Source organism: Pongo pygmaeus, chromosome 2, assembly GCF_028885625.2.
Source record: "Pongo pygmaeus isolate AG05252 chromosome 2, NHGRI_mPonPyg2-v2.0_pri, whole genome shotgun sequence".
NCBI lineage: Eukaryota > Metazoa > Chordata > Mammalia > Primates > Hominidae > Pongo > Pongo pygmaeus.
Window position 1 is genome coordinate 96,290,697 of NC_085930.1, and position 24,236 is coordinate 96,314,932.

The window sequence follows — 24,236 nt, forward strand, 5'->3', positions numbered from 1 at the left end:
GGCGGCTGAGGCAGGAGATTCAATTGAAGCCGGGAGGCCCAGGTGCAGTGAGCCGAGATCGTGCCACTGCACTCCGGCCTGGGCGACAGAGCGAGACTCCGTCTCAAAAAAAAAAAAAAGAAAAAAAAAAAAAAGAAAAGTATTTGTTACCGAATTAACTTGGCCAAACCAAATAATTCCGATGAAAAATTCGATTAGGTATCTGAATTATCTGGGTGTGGTATTGTCAAGTTAAATGGTTTCCTTCTTAGTATGTTATGTACACCTAAACTGTGTTTCTGTAAAGGACTCTGAAGAGGCCATTACATTATTGCAGAACGGCAAGGAATTCTTGCCGGCCTCAGCTGGTTAAAAAATAAGACAGGCTGGGCGCGGTGGGGCTCACGCCTGTAATCCCAGCACTTTGGGAGGCTGAGGCAGGCGGATCAAGAGGTCAAGAGATGGAGACCATCCTGGCCAACCTGGTGAAACCCCGTCTCTACCAAAAATACAAAAATTAGCTGGGCATGGTGGCACGCGCCTGTAGTTCCAGCTCTTTGGGAGGCTGAGGCAGGAGAATCGCTTGAACCCGGGAGGTGGAGGTTGCAGTGAGCTGAGACTGCACTCCAGCCTGGGCGACAGAGCGAGACTCCATCTCAAAAACAAAAAATAAATAAAAATGAAAAAATAAAACAAACAAAAACAGGTTCACATTCAATTGGATGGAGAGGTAGGTTTAGTCAAATCTAGTTTTAACCTATTTGTACTAGAATCCAGTTTTAACCTTCCATTTGGATTCTCTAGCTTTAGGCCACTGTATACCCGCTCATCCAAAAATATGGTTGTATTTCCTAAGTTAAAACATCTCCAAAGCTGCAAAATTCATAGTCCTTTTTGATAACCACTTTAAGTTTGATCAGCCTAAGTTTTGTGCAGTTAACCAAACTCAGTTCATTTTAAGCCAGTTTTCTTTTATACAGGAAATGAGGCTTGTTCAGAGAATGCCTTAGGGGTTACTGGAGACTCATGTGTGGGTAGTAGAGTAAAAACTTTGGGCAACTGGTTAATTTTATGGAAAGCAAGTCAGGATTAAACAACATCCACTAAAGATTTCTTTGAGATGTTTCACATATATACCTTGAGACATTTCACACCTATAATTTACAACAAAAGGACATACAGTCTTGTAAATAGAGTTGTTAATTATTAGTCTCCTAAAATTATGTTTGGTCTTATAATTAGGTTTTTACATGATACTCCTTGAAGTTCTGGTCTGTGATCTGTAATAGGAAAGAATCCAATAACCCAAGTGATGCTGGTGCTTTACTTTTAAAAATTATCCCTTTAGGTCAGTGGTTTCCAAACTTAATGCACACATAAAAATCATCTGGGAAGGTTGTTAGAATACAGATTCTTGAGCCCTGCTGGAAGATTTTGGTGTAATAGGTCAGAGTCAGGGCTGGGAATCTCTCCAGTTAAGTCTGAAGTGGGTAATCCACAAACCACATGAGGAAAAACTCTATCCAAGATGGAGAATGATCATTTCCCTTTCCTAAATCACTTTGTATTTAAAAACAGTTTTTAAAGAGTCAGGTGGGCACAGTAGCTCATGGTTGTAATCCTAGCACTTTGGGAGGTCAAGGTGGGAGGATTGCTTAAGCTCTGGAGTCTGAGACTAGCCTGGGCAACACAGAGACACCATCTGTACAAAAAATAAATTAAATTAAATTAAAAATTTAAAAAATAGGCCTGGTGCAGTGGCTTATGCCTGTAATCCCAGCACTTCGGGAGGCCGAGGCGGGTGGATCACCTGAGGTCAAGAGTTCAAGACCAGGCTGGGCAACATAGTGAAACCCCGTCTCTACAAAAATTAGCTGGATGTGGTGGCAGGTTCCTGTTATCCCAGCTACTCGGGAGGCTGAGGCAGGAGAATCGCTTGAACTTGGGAGGCGGAGGTTGCAGTGAGCCGAAATCACACCACCGCACTCCAACCTGGGTGACAAAGCGAGACTCAGTCTAAATTAAAAAAAAAAAAAAAAATTAACAAAAAATAAAGAGTCAAGCAAACATTTAGAAAAGGAATCCTAGATTCCAGCTGAGGATGGCGAGAAGGACATGATTTCCAGGCTAACGAGCCTGGAAACCACCTACTCACAAATATTCTCTGAAAGACTCCATCAATCTAAAATTCTGGGAAATTCATACTCCTTTTAAAGAGTATAATGTATAATGCAAAAAATTCTGGCTGTTACCTGGTAAATCACTCCTTAGTAGGACTAACTTTAACAGATAATTCAATTATTTTCTTAATACCAGCTGAGATAAAGCAGATTCAGGAAATAGCAGATTTCAAGAAAATTGATAATTTGGGAACTTGAGTCATTTAATCTATTTTAAAACATTAGAGCCAGTAGCAGAGTAGGGGGAAGCTTTGGACAATTGGAGGGTAGAACAAAAAGTTCTGAGGAATGGGTGACAAAAAGAGGTGGGAGGGCAGTAAGGACCATCTGGTTCTTCATTGTGCCACTGCAAACTAGCTTCTGCCTTTGACCTTGACCTTGATGTCACTTTTACTCATTGCCACAGCATCCTTAGAATGCGGGACAATTCTGCAGCTTCAACTTTCTTGACGGTAAAAAGAAAAAAAAAACTTCTAGGAAAATTGTATATGCTTTTGTTTATCTATGGTTGCCTTGATTCCTTTTTAGAAGAACACGTTAATTAATTTGTTTGACCAGGCCAAGAACTTTAACACAAAATAGCATCATAGCCCTTCTGTGTGGAGGTAGATGAGCAGATGGTTATGAGCTCATGAGCTTGGGCTGTGATTTAAATTCTGGCTCCACTGTTTAGTAGCTCTGTGACTTAAGTAAGGTTATTTAACTTCTCTGTTTCTCCACTCTGTCATCTGAAAAATGGAGCTTAATACTAGAGAACTTATATTAATAGGGTTGTTAAGATGATTAATGAGCTTTTGGAGTAGCTCCTAGCACAATAAGCATTCAGTAAAAATTATCTTTTTCATTATCAACTATTAAATATTAAAATATTTTAATATGTTGAAGCTTTTTTGTCTCTATCATATTTTTTTAAAAACCAATATTTTTTTTTTTTTTTTTTTTTTCTTTTCAGAAATGATGTTTATTGAAATTCTGATAGTTGTATGGGAATATCTTTTTTTTTTTTTAAGTTCCAGGATACATGCGCAGAACCTCTACATTTGTTACATAGGTATATGTGTGCCACCGTGGTTTGCTGCACCTATCAACCCGTCATCTAGGTTTTAAGCCCCGCATGCATTAGCTGTTTGTCCTGATGCTCTCCCTCCTCTCACCCCCCCACCCTCCGACAGGCCCTGGTGTATGTCGTTCCCCTCCCTGTGTCCATGTGTTCTCATTGTTCAGCTCCCACATATGAGTGAGAACATGCGGTGTTTTCTATTCCTCTGTTAGTTTGCTGAGGATGATGTCTTCCAGATTCATCTATGTCCATGCAAAGGACATGATCTCATTCCTTTTATGGCTGCATAGTATTCCATGGTGTATATGTACAACATTTTCTTTTTTTTTTTTGTTGTTTTTTTAAAAACCAATATTTTTTAAATCAGAAGATTGGGCTCATTACCTTAGAGAATTCTGATGCTATTTTAAATAACATTAGTTACTCTTGCTAATGTTTTATCACTGATTTCAGGGCTTTTGAGGCCAAAACCAAAATTTCAAAATCAATAAATATGTTCTTTGAAATTCTGGAGGAAAAGTGTACCAAAACAATTACAAAATAGCCAAGATTATTGCCATTTTGAGGTTTTTAGGAGTTTTTGTTTTGTTTTGTTTTGTTTTTTGTTTTTTTGTTTGTTTGTTTGGCGGGTGGTGAGTGGGTAGAGGTGCCCCAAAGTTAAAAGATTTTCATGACACTTACCCCACATGGGAATTCTGGAAGGAACAGTCAAATCATTGGAGAAAAAATTGCTCATAGGCTGGGGGCAGTGGCTCACACCTGTAATCCCAAAATTTTGGGAGGCTGAGGCGGGAGGATCGCTTGAGCCCAGGAATTTGAGACTAACCTGGGCAACATAGTGAGACAGTGTCTCTACAAAAAATTTAAAAATTAGCCAGGTGTGGTGGCACATGCCTGTAGTCCCAGTTACTCGGGAGGCTGAGGTGGGAGGATTGCTTAAGCCCAGGAGGTCAAGACTGCAGTGAGCCGTGATCTTGCCACTGTACTCCAGCCTGGTGATAGCGAGACCCTGTCTCAAAAAAAAAAGCTTTTAGAGAAATTAATATGTCCTGTGCCTGTTTAATCATTGAAAACATTTTAATATTTTCAGAGCCATAGAGGGCAGTGGAAAACAGAGTAGTAGAATTGATTATACCAGTACTATTTATCCAATGGCTAACACAAATAAGACTCTCAGGGATAATTCACACATGCTTCCAAGAACACTAGATGGCGCCAATTATTTAGGATTCAGACTACCTCAGGGAACAGCTGTCTTCATTCAACAAATATTTATTAAATAATGAACAAAACAAAAATATCTGTCATTGTGGAGCTACAGGTTAGTAGATATGGTGGGGAGAAAGACAATAAAAAATAAATATAGTAAGTAGTATTAGAAGTATAGCATGTTGGCCGGGAGCAGTGGCTCATGCCTGTAATCCCAGCACTTTGGGAGGCCGAGGCGAGTGGATCACGAGGTCAGGAGTTCGAGACCAGCCTTGCCAATATGGTGAAACCCCATCTCTACTAAAAATACAAAAATTAGCTGAGCATGGTGGCACGAGACTGTAGTCCCAGCTGCTCGGGAAGCTGAGGCAGGAGAATCGCTGGAACCCGGGAGGCAGAGTTTGCAGTGAGCCGAGATTGTGCCACTGCACTCCAGCCTGGGCAACAGAGCACGACTCCATCTCAAAATAAATAGATAGATATATAAGAAGTATAGCATATTAGAGCTACAAGGCTGTAGTGAGCTATGATTGCACCCCTGTACTCCAGCCTAGGCAAACCTTATCTTATATAGTAAAATAAAGAATAGTATGTTAGAATGTCATAAGTGCTATAGAAAATAGAGTAGGGAAGGCCAGGCACAGCAGCTCATGCTTGTAATCCCAGCACTTTGGGAGGCTGAGGTGGGAGGATGGCTTGAGCCCAGGAGTTCAAGACCAGCCTGAGCAACATGACAAGGACCCATCTTAACAAAAAAAAGTTTTAATTGGCTGGGTATGGTGGTGTGTACCTATAGTCCTAGCTACTTGGGAGGCTGAGGTGGGAGGATCGCTTGAGCTGGAGAGTTGGAGGCTGCATTGAGCCATGGAGTAGAGGCTGCACTCCAGCATGGGTGATAGAGCAAGGCCTTGTCTCAAAAAAAAACAAAAAAACAGAGTAGGGAAAACAGAGCCGGGGCAGCTGCAATTTTAAACAGGTTCTTCAGAATGGGCTTCATTGAGAAAGTAACATTTGAACAAAAACTTGGAGTGGCTGGAAAGAGCCATGGGGATATCTAGGGAGCAAACATTCCAGAAGGAGAGACCACCAGGGCAGAAGCCGTCACCCCTAATGTAAGAGTGGCCTGGCCTTGTTCAAGAATTGCGCAGAGCCCAAGATGACAGGAGAAGAGCAAGCCAGGGGAAAGCCTGAGGTATAAAGGAAGGGAGAGGAGGCCACGTCAGGCAAAGCCTTGTGCCCACTATGAGGACTTTGGCTCTTACCCTAATTTTGGGCAAAAACACCTTTAATAAAGGCAGCGATTTGAAACAAATGTTGGGGAAACTGAAGAATTGGTGATATACTATGTAATAACTTATGGGTGGCCAGGCGTGGTGGCTCGTGCCTGTAATCCCAGCACCTTGGGAGGCCGAGGTGGGTGGATCATTTGAGGTCAGGAGTTCAAGACTAGCCTGGCCAATATGATGAATCCCTGTCTCCACTAAAAATACAAAAATTAGATGGGCAGTGGTGGTGCGCGCCTATAATCCCAGCTACCTGGGAGGCTGAGGCAGGAGAATCACTTGAGCCTGGGAGGCAGAGGTTGTGGTGAGCCAAGATCGCGCCGCTGCACTCCATCCTGGGCGACAGAGTGAGACTCTGTCTCAGAAAAAAATAAAAATAAAAAATAAAAGGCAAATAAACTTTGTCTTAAGTAAACTCAATCATTTACAAGATCCTTTGATTTAAAGGGAAAAAGACTACATTAGTGATTTAGCTAAATCACATTCACTATAAACAGGACCAAAAGTAATGTCTTAAGACAATGCTTTAAAAAAGTCATAAAAAACGACTTCATGCTCTGCTACAGGGCTACAGTAACCAAAACAGCATGGTATTGGTACAAAAATAGGTACATAGACCAACGGAACAGAGTAGAGAGCGCAGAAATAAGGCTGCAGACCTGCAACCATCTGATCTTCAACAAAGCTGACAAAAACGAGCAATAGGGAAAGGACTCCCTGTTTAATAAATGGTGCTGGGCTATCTGGCAAGCCATATGTCAAAGATTGAAACTGGACCCTTTTTTACGCCATATACAAAAATCAATTAAAGATGGATTGAAGACTTAAATGTAAAACCCAAAATTACAAAAACCCTGGAAGAAAACCTAGGCAATACCGTTCTGGACATAGGATTAGGCAAAGATTTCATGATGAAAATGCCAAAAGCAATTGCAACAAAAGCAAAAATTGACAAATGGGATCTCATAAAACTTGAGAGCTTCTGCACAGCAAAAGAAACTATCAACAGAGTAAACAGACAACCTACAGAACGGGAGAAAATTTTTGGAAACTATGCATCTGACAAAGGTCTAATATTCAGCATCTATAAGAAACTTAAACAAATTTACAAGGAAAAAACAACCCCATTAAAAAGTGGGCAAAGGAGGCCAGGCGCGGTGGCTCACGCCTGTAATCCCAGCACTCTGGGAGGCCGAGGCAGGCGGATCACGAGGTCAGGAGATCAAGACCATCCTGGCTAACACGGTGAAACCCCATCTCTACTAAAAATACAAAAAATTAGCCAGGCGTGGTGGTGGGCGCCTGTAGTCCCAGCTACTCGGGAGGCTGAGGCAGGAGAATGGCGTGAATCTGGGAGGCAGAGCTTGCAGTGAGCCGAGACCACGCCACTGCACTCCAGCCTGGGCGACAGAGCAAGACTCCGTCTAAAAAAAAAAAGAAAAAGTGGGCAAAGGATGCGAACAGACACTTTTCAGAAGATGTCATACATGTGGCCTACAAGCATATGAAAAATAGCCCAATATCATTGATCATTAGAGAAATGCAAATAAAAACCACAATGAGATACCATCTGTAGGGAGCTGTAGGCCATCATCATTAGCAAACTAATGCAGAAACAGAAAACCAAATACCACATATTCTCACTTACAAATGGGAGCTAAATGATGAGAATACATAGACACAAAGAGGGGAACAACAGTCAGAATGGCTACTATTAAAAAGTAAAAAGATAACAGGTGCTGGTAAGATTGCAGAGAAAAGGGAACACTTATACACTATTGGTGGGAGTGTAAATTAGTTCAGCCATGTGGAAAGCAGTGTGATAATTCCTCAAAGAGCTAAAAACAGAACTACCATTCAACCCAGCAATCATATTACTGGGTACAAACCCAAAGGAATATAAATCATTCTACCATAAAGGTACATGCATGTGAATGGTCATTGCAGCACTATTCACAATAGCAAAGACATGGAATCAACCTAAATGCCCATCAATGGTAGACTAGATAAAGAAAATTTGGTACATATACACCACAGAATACTATGCAGCCATAAAAAAAGAGTAAGATTGTCTGGGCATGGTGGCTCATGTTTGTAATCCCAGCACTTTGGGAGGCCAAGGCGGGTGGATCACCTGAGGTCAGGAGTTCAAGACCAGCCTGGCCAACATGGCACAACCTGTCTCAACTAAAAATACAAAAATTAGCCGGGTGTGGTGGCGGGTGCCTGTCATCCCAGCTACTTGGGAGGCTGAGGCAGGACAATCACTTGAACCCGGGAGGCAGAGGTTGCAGTGAGCTGAGATCACGCTACTGCACTCCAGCCTGGGCAAAAGACTGAGACTCCATCTCAGAAAAAAAAAAAGAATGAGATCATGTCCTTTCCAAACATGGATAGAGCTGTAGGCCGTCATCATTAGCAAACTAATGCAGGAACAGAAAACCAAATACCACATGTTCTCACTTAAAAATGGGAGCTAAATGATGAGAATACATAGACACAAAGAGGCAACAATAGACACTGGGGCCTGCTTGAGGGTGGAGGTTAGAAAGAGGAAGAGGATCAGAAAAAAATAACTATTGGGTACTAGGCTTAGTACCTGGGAGATTAAATGATCTGTACAAGAAACCCCCATGACACAGGTTTAACTATGTAACAAACCTACATGTGTATCCCTGAACCAAAAATAAAAGCTAAAAAATAAATACAAATGGGTTTATAGTTTTTCCTCTTCCCTTTCTGAATACTAATTCAGCCTTAAAGCCATTAGGTGCGGCCAGGTAAAGTAGGAATAGATACAAAGTGGAGAAGCCACGGGGGCCCAGAACAGGGTGTTGGAGTCCAAGCTGTGTGAGGAGGACATCCCCACAGAGGAGTCGCCTGGTGTGAGGTTTCAGAGCCTGTGCAAGGTGAGGAGGCATCTGTGGAGGGGGTTGTCAGAGCACAAAAATGGTAAAGAGGGTGTTTGGTGGCAGGATGTTGGAACAAAAGTGGGGTGAAGAGGGCACCTGCATGAGAGTGCAGTTTGGAGCCCAAGCGTGACGAGGAGGACTTTTGTGTGGGGTGGGAGTTTGGTGCAGGATTTCAGAACCCAAGGGGTGAGGGAAGTACCCATAAAGGAGGGAAGCCTGGTGCAGGGTCTCAGAGCCTTATACCTCAGAGCAAGGTGAAAACAGCATTGATGTGGAGCATGGCTAGGTCTGGGGTGTCAGAGCCCAAGTAGGAAGAGAAGGGCTTTTTGGGGAAGCACCTAGCACTAGCACAGGGGATTGGTCCTCAAGTGAGTTAAGGAAGCCATCTCTGTGAGTAAGAGGTGATGGCAATGAAAGTTTGGTTATATACATGGGACAGATCAAGTAAGTAAATATATTGAAGATAATGGAAGCCAGGTTTCTCACTGTCAAAGGGATTACAAATATGGAAAGGGAGAAAATTGGAATGAACCCTCTGGTGCTGGATTGGAATTACAGTATCCATGTGAACTCACAGATTTCAGTAAATATATGGAAATAAATGTAGATATAAACGTGTATATGTATCACATGCATGTGTTTCCTAGCTCTTCCACTGAGAGGGCCTGGGAGCAGAGATGCCCCAATGGCAATGAACACACATACAGCCCAGATTTTGCCCTCTAAACACCATTCTCCACTAAAAAGAAGCTTGGAGGGCTCCTTGGAGGAATGGCTTATCCTAAGTCCCTGGAACAAGAAAAGAACAAGATGTATCTGGGACATCTTGTTGTGCCAGAAATTAGAAAGTGTTCAAAAATGATGTCAGACTTGAAGGGGACTCCCATTGGCCAAATCTGGGGAAATTTGAACATCATAATAAATAATGAGATTATAACCTATTAAAATAGGAAACTGTGAGTCCATACTGATATAAATAAATGATATAAATAATTCAAAAATTTGATGAGAAACAATATTTACATAGGGTTAAAGTACCTCCTCCACACAAAATATTATAAAGGGGAAAAGAGTAACTTTACAGTGGAGAAAGCTGGCAGACATCTTAATCAAAATTAAATATCACCAGTAATGTGACATATCAAAATCATGTGCTACCTGATTGGAAATAATGAGAACACAGCATTACTTCTGTGACATTCCTACCAAAGATGCTCAACCTGAACGTAGTCACGAGGAAACATCAGATATAACTTTATTTTTTATTTTTTGAGACAGAGTCTCACTCTCACCTAGCCTGGAGTGCAGTGGCACAATATAGCTCACTGCAGCCTCAACCTTCTGGGCTCAGGTGATCCTCTCACCTCAGCCTCCTAGGTATCTGGGACTACAGATGCACACCACCATGCCTGGCTAATTTTTTGTGGCTTTTATAGAGATGAGGTCTCCCTTACCAGGCTGATCTCTAACTGCTGGGCTCAAGTGATCTGCCTGCCTCAGCCTCCAGCCTCCCAAAGTGCTGGCATTACAGGTGTGAGCCAATGTGCCCAGCCCAGATAACCTTAAATGAAGGACATTCTACAAAGTAGCTGACTGTAATCTTTAAAAAGTGTCGAGGTCATGAAGGTCAAGAAAATACTGAGGATCTTTTGCTGATTGAATGAGACTTAAGAGACACAATTGAAGACAATGTGTGATTCTGAACTGATTATTTTACTGTGAAGGAAGTTATTTGGGGCAATGAATGAAACTTGAATGGGGTTTGATGATTACATGGTAATGATATAACCAATGTTACTTTATTGATTTTGATGGTTTGATTGTGATTATATAGGAGGAAATCCTTGTTTGCAGGAAAAACATTATTCAGGGTTGATGGGGCATCATGTCAGCAACTACTCAAACGGTTGGAGAGAAAGGTTTTTGTACTGTACTTGCAACTTTTAAGTAAGTTTGAGATTGTTTCAAAATTAAATAAAAAACATTACAGATTAAAACCAGGTACATAGCTATAATCATGAATAGACCGTTGAACATGATACATTGCTAAATTGTTCATTTTTGCGTTAACATTTTTCTGTGGTTTTTTTGTTTGTTTGTTTGTGTGTTTTTTGAGATGGAGTCTCACTGTGTCACCCAGGCTGGAGTGCAATGGCACGACCTTGGCTCACTGCAACCTCTGCCTCCCGGGTTCAAACAATTCCCCTGCCTCAGCCTCCCAAGTAGCTGGGATTATAGGCGCCCACCACCACACCTGGCTAATTTTTGTATTTTTAGTAGAGACAAGGTTTCACCATGTTGGCCAGGCTGGTCTCAAACTGCTGACCTCAGGTGATCCGCCTGCCTCAGCCTCTGAAAGTGCTGGGATTACAGGTGTGAGCCACCGCGCCTGGCCAACATTTTTCTGTTTTTAAAGAGAGATTATTAAATAGGTGTCTTGGCTATAGAAAAGAAGAAACTTTGGGTCCTGGAAAGTGGTAAGACCTCTGGGCACTCAAAGTAAAATATTCCAGAGTTCATCTTTGCTCTTTTCTATCCCTACTTTTATGAGAACCTAAACACCACTGAGAATTCTCATATCTCCCTAGAAGAATCCATTGGTAACCATGATAGCTGCCTTATTTGATTACAACCTTTTAGAAATATATATTTATTTTAAAGTATTTCTAATATCTGAGTTGCTAGATTTCTGAACTGTTATTTGCAGTCTTCTAGTACTAAAATGAACTCACTTATTTAGGTTATATGTGTGAGATATATGACAGTAATATTTACTATTCTAGATAAAGTTATTCCCTAAAATATTTTTAGATCTTTATCATTTATCACATTCTGTCAATTTTCACTGGAGTTTTACCATCTCATTCTGGGAACTTTGTCTTAATTCTGAAGTAATTCAGTTTGCTAAATACTTTCCCATTTGTGTATATAATTAGAAATACAATTTGTATTGTATTTTGATTGATAAACGCTCCTTCATCTATATTCCCTTCTTAGTTAATGATACCATCATTCATCTGGTCATCTAAGCTAGAAATATTGGAATCACATTAACTTTCTCCTCCTCCCCTCAACAGACAAGCACACACACACCCCTGTCTCTGACGGGCCTTATATTATGTTGCTTTTCTCTGACCTTTTCTTGAAACATCTCTGCCTCAACACATCTCTGAAAAGCCCTTATAATAACATTGATAACAGCAATAAGTAAGTAATGGTAAGCAGTTTATGTAATGTCTACTATGTGTCAGGCTCTATTCCAAGAGCTTTGCAGATTTTAATATATTGGATCATTAATTAGGCACTATAATAATCCCCATTTTATTGCAGAAGAAACAGGCTCAAAAAGGCTAAGTTATATGCTCAAAGTCACATAGCTAAGAAGAGCTGGAATTTAGACCCAGATAATCTGACATTAGAGTTCGGTTCTTAACCCTTCCTCGGTCCTATTCAATCTCACCCAAGTAGATTTGGGCCATTTTCTATTCCCATAGTCACTTGTGCCTATGTTGTTTATTTTGTTATATTGTAATGTGTATGTACATACTGGTGTTCTTAGAAGACTAAAGAGAATGTTACTATTTACAAAAGTAGAGAGAATAATGAATCCACATATACCGGTCTCTAATTCAACTCGTCAACATTTTGCAATACCTGCCTCAATTATCTCTTTCTTGGTTTTCTTTCTGTTTTCCTAAAATATTTGAAAGCAAAACCCAGACATCATGAAATTTCACCTGTAAATACTTGAGTATCTTTTAAAGGGGCATATTAGGTAACCATAATCACATTATCATACCTAATAAAATCAATATTAATTACTATCCTCTTAATCATGAGTTTCTTGAAGGCAGAAATGATTTCATCTCTATGCTCTGAGTCCTAGTGCACTCCCTGATATATGTTGGAGTTTAACAAATGTTTGTTATCATTGAAAAGTTTATTTATTTATTCATTTATTTGAGACGGAGTCTCGCTCTGTCGCCCAGGCTGGAGTGCAGTGGCATGATCTCGGCTCACTTCAACCTCCGCCTCCTGGATTCAAGCAGTTCTCCTGACTCAGCCTCCCGAGTACCTGGGATTACAGATGACTGCCACTGCAGCTAAGTTTTGTATTTTTAGTAGAGATGGTGTTTCACCATGTTGGCCAGGATGGTCTTGAACTGCTGACCTCGTGATCCGCCTGCCTCGGCCTCCCAAAGTGCTAGGATTACAGGTGTGAGCCACCGCGCCTGGCCAGAAAGTTAGAGTTGTTTAAAACCATAACATTTATCCCCCAGAAACAATGTTATAAATAACTATCAAGTTCTTGGGTTAACTGACAACTCCCATTTAATCTACAGCAATTAGATTAAATAGCACTAAAGTTTAGGCCTGAGCCCTTTGGAGCCTAAATCCTAAACCATTTTATCTTTGAATGTTGAGTCTGAGAAAAACCTGAGTCTAATTTAGCTCAGCCCTGAGTTTTCTTGTTCCCACTGTCAATCCAGGCAGGACATAAGAACAAGGGTTCGACTGGATGAGAGTGTTCATTGGTAAAGAGTTCTTAGAAGGAAATATGGCAGCATCCACTAAAAAATAATATGCTTTTCAAAGAAAGTTTTCCATGGATTTCCATGCATTTCCATACACCCCTGCATGTGTGCTAACATGTATGTAGAAGACGTTCATTGCCAAAATGGTATAGTAAAAAATTGGAGACAACCTATATGCCTCATTATCAGGGGTATAGATTGATAAAATTATGGTTCATCCACTTGTAGTGCCAAGCAGGTGTTGAAGGGAGAGGCAGAGCTATACATGTTTGTGGTGTGTGTGTGTGTGTATGTGTCACACTATGGAAGTGTGGACCACATTACAGAACAGTACATGTTTGACCCCATGTGCATGTGTGCCAGGGCGGGGAACATCACACACCGGGGCCTGTCGGAGGTGAGGGGCTGGGGGAGGGATAGCATTAGGAGAAATACCTAATGTAAATGATGAGTTGATGGGTGCAGCAAACCAACATGACACATGTATACCTATGTAACAAACTTGCACGTTGTGCACATGTACTCTAGAACAAAGTATAATAAAAAAATATATATGTGCATGTGTGCATCCTCCTATTTAAGTCAAAGTATTTTGAAAGACAGGCAGGAGAAACGCTACATTGCTAGTGGTGATAGCCAGTAAGCTGGGGAGGTAAGATGGGGTAAAAGTAAAGGAGACTATCATATTTTACTCCATGTACTGTTGTATAGAATGAATTTTAAAATTTACGTTTTTTCTCTTTGCTACTTGGATCAGCATAGAATGAATCTTTTTTTTTTTTTTTTTTTTTTGAGACAGAGTCTCGCTCTGTCCCCAGGCTGGAGTGCAGTGGCGTGATCTCAGCCCACTACAACCTCTGCCTCCCCAGTTCAAGGGATTCTCCTGCCTCAGCCTCCCAAGTAGTTGGGACTACAGGCGCGTGCCACCACACCCAGCTAGTATTTGTATTTTTAGTAGAGATGGAGTTTCACCATATTGGCCAGGATGGTCTCGATCTCTTGACCTTGTGATCCACCCACCTCGGCCTCCCAAAGTGCTGGGATTATAGGTGTGAGCCACCACGCCCAGCCTATAGAATGAATCTTTTAAAAATAAAAATGCATTTGTCTTTTGGTTGACTTCATATCAAATTTTTTAAATCAAGAGCTTGATATGTACAATACATTATACTGTAAACAATTTTAACTGGTTTGAAAATCAAAAATATAACACTTTACTCTTTTGAGATTTGAGAAGAGCAAAGGCTGAAATGCTTTTTAATTGTTATAAACCGAACGTACTCAATAAACTTACTTAACATTTCGTATGTGACAGGCACTGTGCTGGGTGCAGGGGAGATGGAAGACTGTATGAAACAGACCTTACTCTCCTAAACCTCGTAATCACTGGGAAAGCTCCTGTGTGTCTCTAGTAACAATGGCAGAGAAGGGCCATAGAAACCACAGAGTGCCACAAATAAGAATTGTTCAACATGACTTGAAATTTTTAGATTTTAAGCTTGGATTTTTTTTTTTGAGATGGCATCTCACTCCGTCGTCCAAGCTGGAGTGCAGTGGCGCGATCTCACCTCACTGCAACGTCTACCTCCTGGGTTCAAGCAATTCCTCCTACCTCATCCTCCCCAGTAGCTAGGATTATAGGTGCTCGCCACCACGTCCGGCTAATTTTTGTATTTTCAGTAGGGACGGGGTTTCACCATGTTGGCCAGGCCGGTCTTGAACTCCTGACATCTTGTGATCCACCTGCCTTGGCCTCCAAAAGTGCTGGGATTACAGGCATGAGCCACCATGCCTGGCCTTTTTTTTCTTTCTTTTTTTTTTTTTTTTCTTGACAGGTCTTTCTCTGTAACCCAGGCTGGAGTGCAGTGGCATGATCACAGTTCATTGCAGCCTCAACCTCCTGTGCTCAAGTGATCCTCCTACCTCAGCCTCCTGAGTAGCTGGGATCACAGGCGCATGCTACCACACCCAGCTAAAGGTTTTTCAATTTTTGAAGAGATGAGGTCCCACTGTGTTGCCCAGGTAGGTCTTGAACTCCTGGATTTAAGCAATTCTCCCACCTCGGCTTCCCAAAGTGCTTGGATTATAGGCATGAGCCATGGCACCTGGCCTAAACTCAGATTTTTTTTTTTTTTTTTTTTTTTTGAGATGGAGTTTCACTCTTGTTGCCCAGGCTGGAGTGCAATGGCACGATCTCGGCTCACCACAACCTCCACCTCCCGGGTTCAAGCGATTCTCCTGCCTCAGCCTCCCTAGTAGCTGGGATTACAGGCATGTGCCACCATGCCCGGCTAATTTTGTATTTTTAGTAGAGATGGGGTTTCTCCATATTGGTTAGGCTGGTCTCAAACTCCCGACCTCAGGGGATCCCCCTGCCTCGGCCTCCCAAAGTGCTGGGATTATAGGCATGAGCCACCACACCCAGCCTAAACTCAGATTTTTAAATGAATGCCCTATCTCAATTTTTATTAAATTTTAGTTACAGAATGCCATAATGTCTTCTCTTTTGTAGATTGCCCTGGAGTGATACACATGTAGTTCACAGAAAACTGGGATTACTTTACACATTAAAAAACAATAGTTAAGCCCTGTTCAAGTAAACTTAAATAATAAACAATACTAGTACAGTATTTAAGTTGCATGTCAGGTTTCAAATGTCACATCTTGCTAGTCCCATCTGTCCATCCATCCATTTAATTCACTTATTCAGCAAATTTTATTGAATATCTACTTGGGCATTGTTCTAGGAAACACTGAAGGCATTGCAGTAAAAAATGAACTTATATTTTAGAAAATTCATTTTAACATTAAAAATCCTGAAAGTGTGAAATCAGTGCAATTCCTATGCAAAAGTAAGGAAGGGGCAAGGTTCACTGGAGCTTTGCTTATTCCATTTCTTATTACGCTCACAGCATAATAATTGTATGGCTGGTTTACAGAAATCTCTGCCAAAACACCTCAGACCTAGTACATTTTTCCTGATGTTAATGATTTGGATATTAATTGAAATACACAATTTAAAAATAAATATTTATCAAAACATGAATAGATTTACATGTTCCTAAAACAAGAAAAAACATAAACCTCTCAGTTTGTACTTCATCTTGTATGTATAGATATTTGAAATATAGACCGTCCAATTTTATTCCTAAAATCTCTTCTCTCTAATGTCAATATGTCAGACTTTTCTTTCTCATATCAAAGTAAGTGTTGAGAGATACTGAGTATCATATGCAAAGTTTTCACAGTTTTTTTCTTAATTGATTAGTACACTTTGGTATTTATACTATGAGATCATTGGTGAAGATGTTACAGTGGCCATTAATTGGTGAAGTCAATAAAACAGGATTTGGAGACAGAAAATACAAGTCAAGGCTCTGCCACTTCCTAGTTAGTGACTTCTGGTATTACAACTGTACTCTCAATTTCTGTTTTCTCAGCTACCAAGTGATAAAAGATTTGTGAGAAGATTAAACACAAATATGCTAAAATGCTGGAGAAGCAATAAAGCTCTGTAGATATTTTGTGTTTGTATTCATTATAACATTGTGCTAAATAAACAGCATTTATTAAAAACCAGCAGAAGATACTATTTTAATGGTGAAATACTGTTCTCATGTCAGAACAAAACAAAGGTGTTTGTTTTTTGTTTTTATCATCACTATTTTCTTTTCTTTTCTTTTCTTTTTTTTTTTTTTTTTTGAGATGGAGCTTCACTCTTGAGATGAAGTCTCATTGAGATGGAGTCTCGCTCTGTTTCCCAGGCTGGAGTGCAATGGTGCAATCTCAGCTCACTGCACCCTCCACCTCCCGAGTTCAAGCAATTCTGCTGCCTCAGCCTCCCAAGTAGATGGGACTACAAGCCCCACCACACCCGGCTAATTTTTTGTATTTTTAGTAGAGACGGGGTTTCACCATATTGGCCAGGCTGGTCTCGAACTTCTAACCTCAAGTGATCCACCCCGCCTCTGCATCCCACAGTGCTGGGATTACAGGCGTAAACCACCGCGCCCGGCCTATCATCACTATTTTCAGTATTGTTCTATACTTCTAGACCAGCACTGTCCAGTAAAACTTCTTGCAGTTATGGAAATGTTCTCTGTCTGTGTTATTCTGTTTGGAGCCACTAGCCGTGTGTGTCTGTCCAAGTTTAAATTAAATTAAACTTAATTACATTTAAAATTCAGTTCCTCAGTTGCACTAGCAACATTTCAAGTGCTCATTAGCCACATGTAGCTAGTGGCTACCATATTGGATAGCTCATATGAAGAACATTTTCATCATCCCAGAAAACTCAATTGGTTTAGAAGTTCTAATCATCCAGAATTACACAATAATGTTGAATAAGAGTGATAATGAAAGCATCACATATTTATCCATCCATCCATTTTATGCTTTATGCATTTTTTTTCTTTTTTTTTAGATACAGTCTCACTCTGTCACCCAGACTGGAGTGCAGTGGCATGATATCGGCTCACTGCAACTTCGCCTCCCCAGTTCAAGCTATTCTCATGCCTTAGTCTCCCAGGTAGTTAGGATTACAGGCATGTGCCACCATGCTCAGCTAATTTTTGTATTTTTAGTAGAGACTGGGCTTCACCGTGTTGGCCAGGCTGCTCTCGAACTCCTGACCTCAAGTGATCTGCCTGCCTCGGCCTCCCAAAGTGCTGAGATTACAGGCATGAGCCATCATGCCTGGCCTACAACTTACTTTAAAATGCATAAAACAAGTTCTGGTGCCGTGGCTCACGCCTGTAATCTCAGCACTTTGGGAAGCCAAGGTGGGCAGATCACTTGAGGTCAGGAGTTCGAGACCAGCCTGGCCTACACGGTGAAACCCCATCTCTACTAAAAAAAATACAAAAATTAGCCGGGTGTGGTAGCACATGTCTGTAATCCCTGCTGCTAGGGAGGCTGAGGCAGGAGAATTGCTTGAACCTGAGAGGCAGAGGCTGCAGTGAGTTGAGATCGCACCACTGCACTACAGCCTGGGAAACAGGGAGACTCCATCTCAATCAATCAATCAATCAAGTTGTAGACATCAATATACTTCCCTCTTAAACTCTTTAGCATATGTAACATTGACAAGTTAAGTACTTGTTTATGCTTTTATAGATAAAATTTTGCATACAGTGAACAAATTTTAGAGTACCAGTCAATGAGTATTGACAAATGCATACAGCTGTGTAATCCAAATCTATCAAAATATAGAGGATTCCCATCACCCCAAAAAGTTTCCTCATTTTTCTTCCCATTTAGTCCCTGCCATCACCCCCGCCTTCTGAAGAAAGTGAAGAAACAAACAAAACCATCACCTTAATAGAAAAATGGGCTGAGGGAATACACTATTATTTCACAAAAGCAGAAATACACATTGACCAATAAACCTGTAAAGAAATTAATGCCCAACCTTACTTGAAGAAATGTGAAACAAATTATTTTATGTGTCAGATTGGCAATAATTTAAAATGTTTATAACAGTGAGTATTGGCCAGGGTGTGGGGAAGGACGCTCTCATGACGACCCAAAATGCTCTTTAACTTATCCAGAGTATATTTCAGTAATTATATGCATTTTTATTTTATGAATTCCATTTAGTTCTTTTTAAAATCTTCCCACTCATTTCTAATAATTTCTTTTTGCTTGTTCCTATTGATGATTGTAACTCTTAGTTCTTTAAACTTTCACTTGTTAGAAATTTTACAATCTGTTGTTGTTAACTCCCATATCTGAATTTCTTCTAGATCTGTATCAGTTATGGTATAGACTTGACTGCTATAACTTACAGACCCCCAAATAACAAGACAGACATTTATTCTTTGTCCAAGTAGGTAGTCCAGTACTGATATGCAAAGTCCAATCCACAATCCACAGGGCTCGAAGTCCTCTTCTCATTACACTGCTATTCTCAACATTTCGTCAGCTCCCACCATCTTGTCCACAGTCCAGATAGTAGAAAAGAGAAAATGGGAACACAGAGGGGTCACCCCTACCTTTTAATAGCTGGGCCTGAAAGTTAGACATGTTGTTTCTGCTCACATCTCAGAGGTAAGAAGTCACATGATCACACCTATATGCAAGGCAGTCTGGGAAATGTCATTGTTAACCTTTACCTAAAAACTATATTGTGGCCCAGTATAGTGGCTCATGCCTGTAATCCTAGCACTTTGGGAGGCCGAGGTGGGTTGGATCACTTGAGGTCAGGAGTTCAAGACCAGCCTGGCCAACATGGTGAAACCACATCTCTACTAAAAATACAAAAAATTAGCCCGGCATGGTGGCACGCACCTGTAATCCCAGTTACTCAGGAGGTTGAGGCAAGAGAATTGCTTGAACCCAGGAGGTGCAGGTTGCAGTGAGCCAAGATCATGCCACTGCACTCCAGCCTGGGCGACAGACTGAAACTCAAAAAAAAAAAATTATATTGCTACTGAGGAAGGATAGAATGGATATTGGTGGACAACTAGCAGTCTCTGGAACAAGCTATAAATCTCGTTTCTGCTGGCTTTCCCTCATGAGGTGGCTGGCCTCACATGCTTGATGATATTTGATTATGAGCTTATGTTTGTTTGCTGTTAATCTGTGGAAATCTTGTGAACCTAAATTAGGGATGCTTTCCTCCAGAGAGGGTTTAATTTGCCTTTTCTAGGAACCAAGAGGAGTCTTCAGCCCCACCTACTGCTAGTCTGAGGATTAATATCTTGGTTTTTGATGCTAAAGTTATTTGCCCTTGGAGGCAACCCCGTGTTTACCATCTGGTTACTGATCACTGCTCGCAGTTCTGATTTCAGTGCTTGGTTACTGGTTTTGGTTTTTGTTTTGTCTGATGAACAAACAAATTTTCTCTTACTTGTTGAGATCTCAGCAATGCATTTAAAGGTATGTTTTATCTATAATCAAGCTGTTTTGTAATATAAGGGTGTTACAAGGAATATGACCCAGCATATTGCCAGACCAAAAATGTCCCATTCACTCTTCAGTTTACTTTCAAGTCTGGCTTTTTCTCTACTTTTTAGGCTTGCCAAAGCTGCCAATACCTCTTTGTTAACAAATCTGGTGGATATATTTCTGTCTTCATGTTACTCAACCTCTCAGCGGCATTGACACAGTTGACCATCATTTATTCTTTCACCTAGTATGAGCTAAGCACTGTTTTGTTTTGTTTTGTTTTGTTTTTGCTTTTTTGAGATGCTGTTTCGCTCTGTCACCCAGGCTGGAGTGCAATGGCGTGATCTCGGCTCACTGCCACCTCTGCCTCCTGGATTCAAGTGATTCTCCTGCCTCAGCCGCCCCAGTAGCTGGGATTACAGGCATGTGCCACCACGCCCAGCTAATTTTCCTATTTTTAGTAGAGACAGTGTTTCACCATGTTGGCCAGGCTGGTCTCAAACTCCTGACCTCAAGTGACCCGCCCACCTCGGCCTCCCAAAGTGCTGGGATTACAAGCGTGAGCCACTGCGCCTAGCCCAAGCACTGTTTTGAATGCTAGGGAGTGAACAGAACACAATAAAATCCTATAGAGAGGAAACAGACAATAAACATAATAAACCTATATTTTGTAATATGGCCAAAGGTGGTTAAGTGCTGTGGAATAGAAATGGGAACAGGGCAAGGGATGTCAGGAGTGCTGGAAGAGAGGTTGGAGGTTAAAAGGGGAGAAAGGTAGGCCTCATTGAGAAGGTGATATTTGAGCAAATACTTGAAAGAGATAAATGGGTAAGCTGTGGGGAATCATAGGGGAGGAACATTACAGATGGTGACAACAGCCAGTGTAAATGCCTTGAGGGAGGATTGTGCCCGATATTTTCAGGAAGAGGAGGAAGAGTCCACTGTGGCTGGAACAGAGTGAATATGGGAGGGAGGAGTAGGAGGTGAGATAAGTAAATAAGGAAGTCTGGCAGGTCATGTAGGGTCCTGCAGGCCATTGTAAAGACTTTGACTTTCCTTGAGATGGGGAGTTGTGTTTGTGTTTGTTTGTTTGAGACAGGGTCTTGCTCTGTGTCCTAGGCTGGAGTGCAGTTTTGTAGTTCACAGCAGCCTTGACCTCATGGGCTCAAGCGATCCTCCCACCTCAGCCTCCCAAATAGCTGGGACTACGGGTGCAGGCAACCATGCCTGGCTAATTTTTTAATTGTTTTGTAGAGTTGGGGTCTCACTATGTTGCCCAGGCTGATCTTGAACACCTGGCCCCAAGTGATCCTCTGCCCTCGGCCTCCCAAAATGCTGGGATTATAGGCATGAGCCACCATGCCCAGCCAGGAGCCATTTTTTGAGCACAGTTGTGACATGAACTGACTTATGTTTTTAAATGATCCCTCTGGCTGCTGTGTTCATAGAAAGCCATGGTGGGTCCAGGGTGGAAGCAGGGACCACTAGAGATGCTATTGCAACCATTCTTTTCCTTGACCCTTTTCCCTCTCTTGACTGTATTCTTGGATCTCCAGATTTTCTCCTGTCTTGCTAGCTGCTCCTTTTCCAGTACCATTTCTGTCCCAATCTCCAAATGTTGGAGAACCTTAGACTCAGTGCTGAGACCCTTCTTGTATCTAGCACCATTCACTGAGTAATTTTTTTTTTTTTTTTTTTTTTTTTGTTGACACAAGGTCTCACTCATTCATCCAGGCTGAAGTGCAGTGGCGTGAATACAGCTCACTATAGCCTCTACCTCCTGGGCTCAAGGGATCCTCCTACCTCAGCCTCCCAAAGTTCTGGGATTACAGGCATGAGCCACTGTGCCCAGCCACTGGATGACCTTATGCAAACCTATAGCTTCTAAAACCATCACTATGCTGGTGATGCATAAACTTAGCACTCTAGCACTGAGCTTATAGCAACTTGCTATCCAAACTGCAGCTGTTCATTACTCCCCAAACCTTTCCTTCCCTAGCCCAGGCTTTCACATCCCAGTAAATGGCATTGTATTTGCTCAAGCCAAAAAACCTAGTCATCTTTAATGCCTTCCTTTCCCTTACCTCCCTATCCAATCCATCAGCAAGACATGTTCTTTAACCTCTGAATCAAAGAGCTATATCCTCTAAAATGCTATGTATATAATAACCTCAAAAACTTCAGTGGAGCCAGTGTAATGGCTGGCACCTGTAGTCAACAGCTACTCTGGAGGCTGAGGCAGAAAGATTGCTTGAGCTCCAGAGTTCGAGATCAGCCTGGACAACATAGTGAGACCCTATCTCTAAAAAAAATAAAATAAAATAAAAAAATGAAAAGAAAAAACTTCAGTGGCTTAAACAATGAATATGTTTCTCACAAAACTACAGGTCAGTTGGTATTTGGCTGAGATTGGCTGGACTTGGCTAACTTGGCTGCAGGCTGCAAGATGGATTAGGATCTGATCCATGTGTGTTCATTCTGGGGCTAAGGCTGTAGGGCAGCAGCTATCTCAGGGATGATCTCACAGTGAAGTCAAAAGCACAAGAGGGGGCTGGGCGCCTGTAATTCCAGCACTTTGGGAGGACGAGGCAGGCAGATCACTTGAGGTCAGGAGTTCGAGACCAGCCTGACCAACATGGTGAAACCCCGTCTCTACTGAAAATACAAATTACATGCCTGAATCCCAGCACTTTGGGAGGCTGAGGCAGGCAGACCACTTGAGGTCAGGAGTTCAAGACCAGCCTGACCAACATGGTGAAAACCCATCTCTACTAAAAATACAAAAATTAGCCAGGTGTGATGGCATGTACCTGTAGTCCCAGCTACTCGGGAGGCTGAAGCAGGAGAATCGCTTGAACCTGGGAGGCAGAGGTTGCAGTGAGCAGAGGTTGCGCCACTGCACTCCAGCTTGGGTGACAGAGTGAGACTCTGTCTCCAAAAGAAAACAAAAACAAAACCCCCAAATGGGCACACTGAGCTTCTGCTCACATCACTTCCCACAAACAAGCCCAGAATCAGGAGGTGAGAAGTATACTGTATTCACCATGAAACCACAGCAAGGGGATGGTTATGTAAGATATGGGGATTGGAGAATTGGGACCAAGTATTCAATTATTCAATCTCCCATAACCTTCTAAAGAATTGCACTTCTCTCCAAATCTACCCTCTCTCCTCACGCTTTTTTCAAAGGATCATCATCTTTTGCCGCTAAACAATTGTCTTTGTTTTCACCACTGTATCCCTCACACCTAGAACAATGCCTAGCAGGTAGTATATGCTTAGTAAATATGTGTTGAATAAATAACTCCCCAACTGATCTCCCTGGTTGCACTCACTTCTCTCTAATCCCTTTCCACAGAGCAGCCAGAGTAAGGTTTAAAAACATAAATTCTATCATTTTGGTCCTAGCTTAAAACCCTACCCTGGCTTCTCTTTGCACTGGAACTCCTTACCATGTCCTTTATAAAGGCCATCCATTATCCAGCCTAGCCTGGCTCTCCAAATGCACCTGGTACCACTAACTTCACTCCAACTACTGCCTTCTTCCTCCTCAAACATTCCAAGTGATTTTCAACTGCAAGACCTTTGTACTTGCCATTGTCTCTGAGTGCAGTGCTTTTTCTCAGGCTCTTGGCATGCTAGCTCAGCTTCAGCGAAAATGTCACTTCCTTAGGCCTTCCTCCACCATCGACCATCGACCTCTGTACTTTAAGTCACCCTCTGCCATTATATTGCATCTCCATCACCTTGTTCACTCCTTTCAATATGTTTATCACGCCATGAAATTAGCATGTTTTGTTCATCACTGATCTCTAGCACCTATAATAACGTCTGGCACATATTAAGTGCCCTGTAAAAGTCTGTTGAGGCCAAGCATGGTGGCTCACGCCTGTAATCCCACCACTTTAGGAGGCCGAGGCAGGTGGATCACTTGAGGTCAGGAGTTTGAGACCAGCCTGGCCAACATGGTGAAACCCCCATCTCTACTAAAAATACAAAAATTAGCCAGGCTTGGTGGTGCACATGTGTAATCCCAGCTACTCAGGAGGCTAAGGCAGGAGAATTGCTTGAACCCAGGAGGTGGAGGTTGCAGTGAGCCGAGATCGCGCCACTGCACTCCAGCCTGGGTAACAGTGAGATTCCGTCTCAAACAAACCAACAAACAAACAAACAAAAATCTGTTGAGTGAG

The 24,236-nt window shown here is 41.7% G+C and overlaps 1 protein-coding gene across 1 annotated transcript in view; it reads left to right on the forward strand.

The window, feature by feature from the left end:
• Positions 1–24,236, forward strand: part of HESX1 (HESX homeobox 1) — a 30,240-nt gene that overhangs the window by 1,614 nt on the left and 4,390 nt on the right. The window lies entirely within an intron of this gene.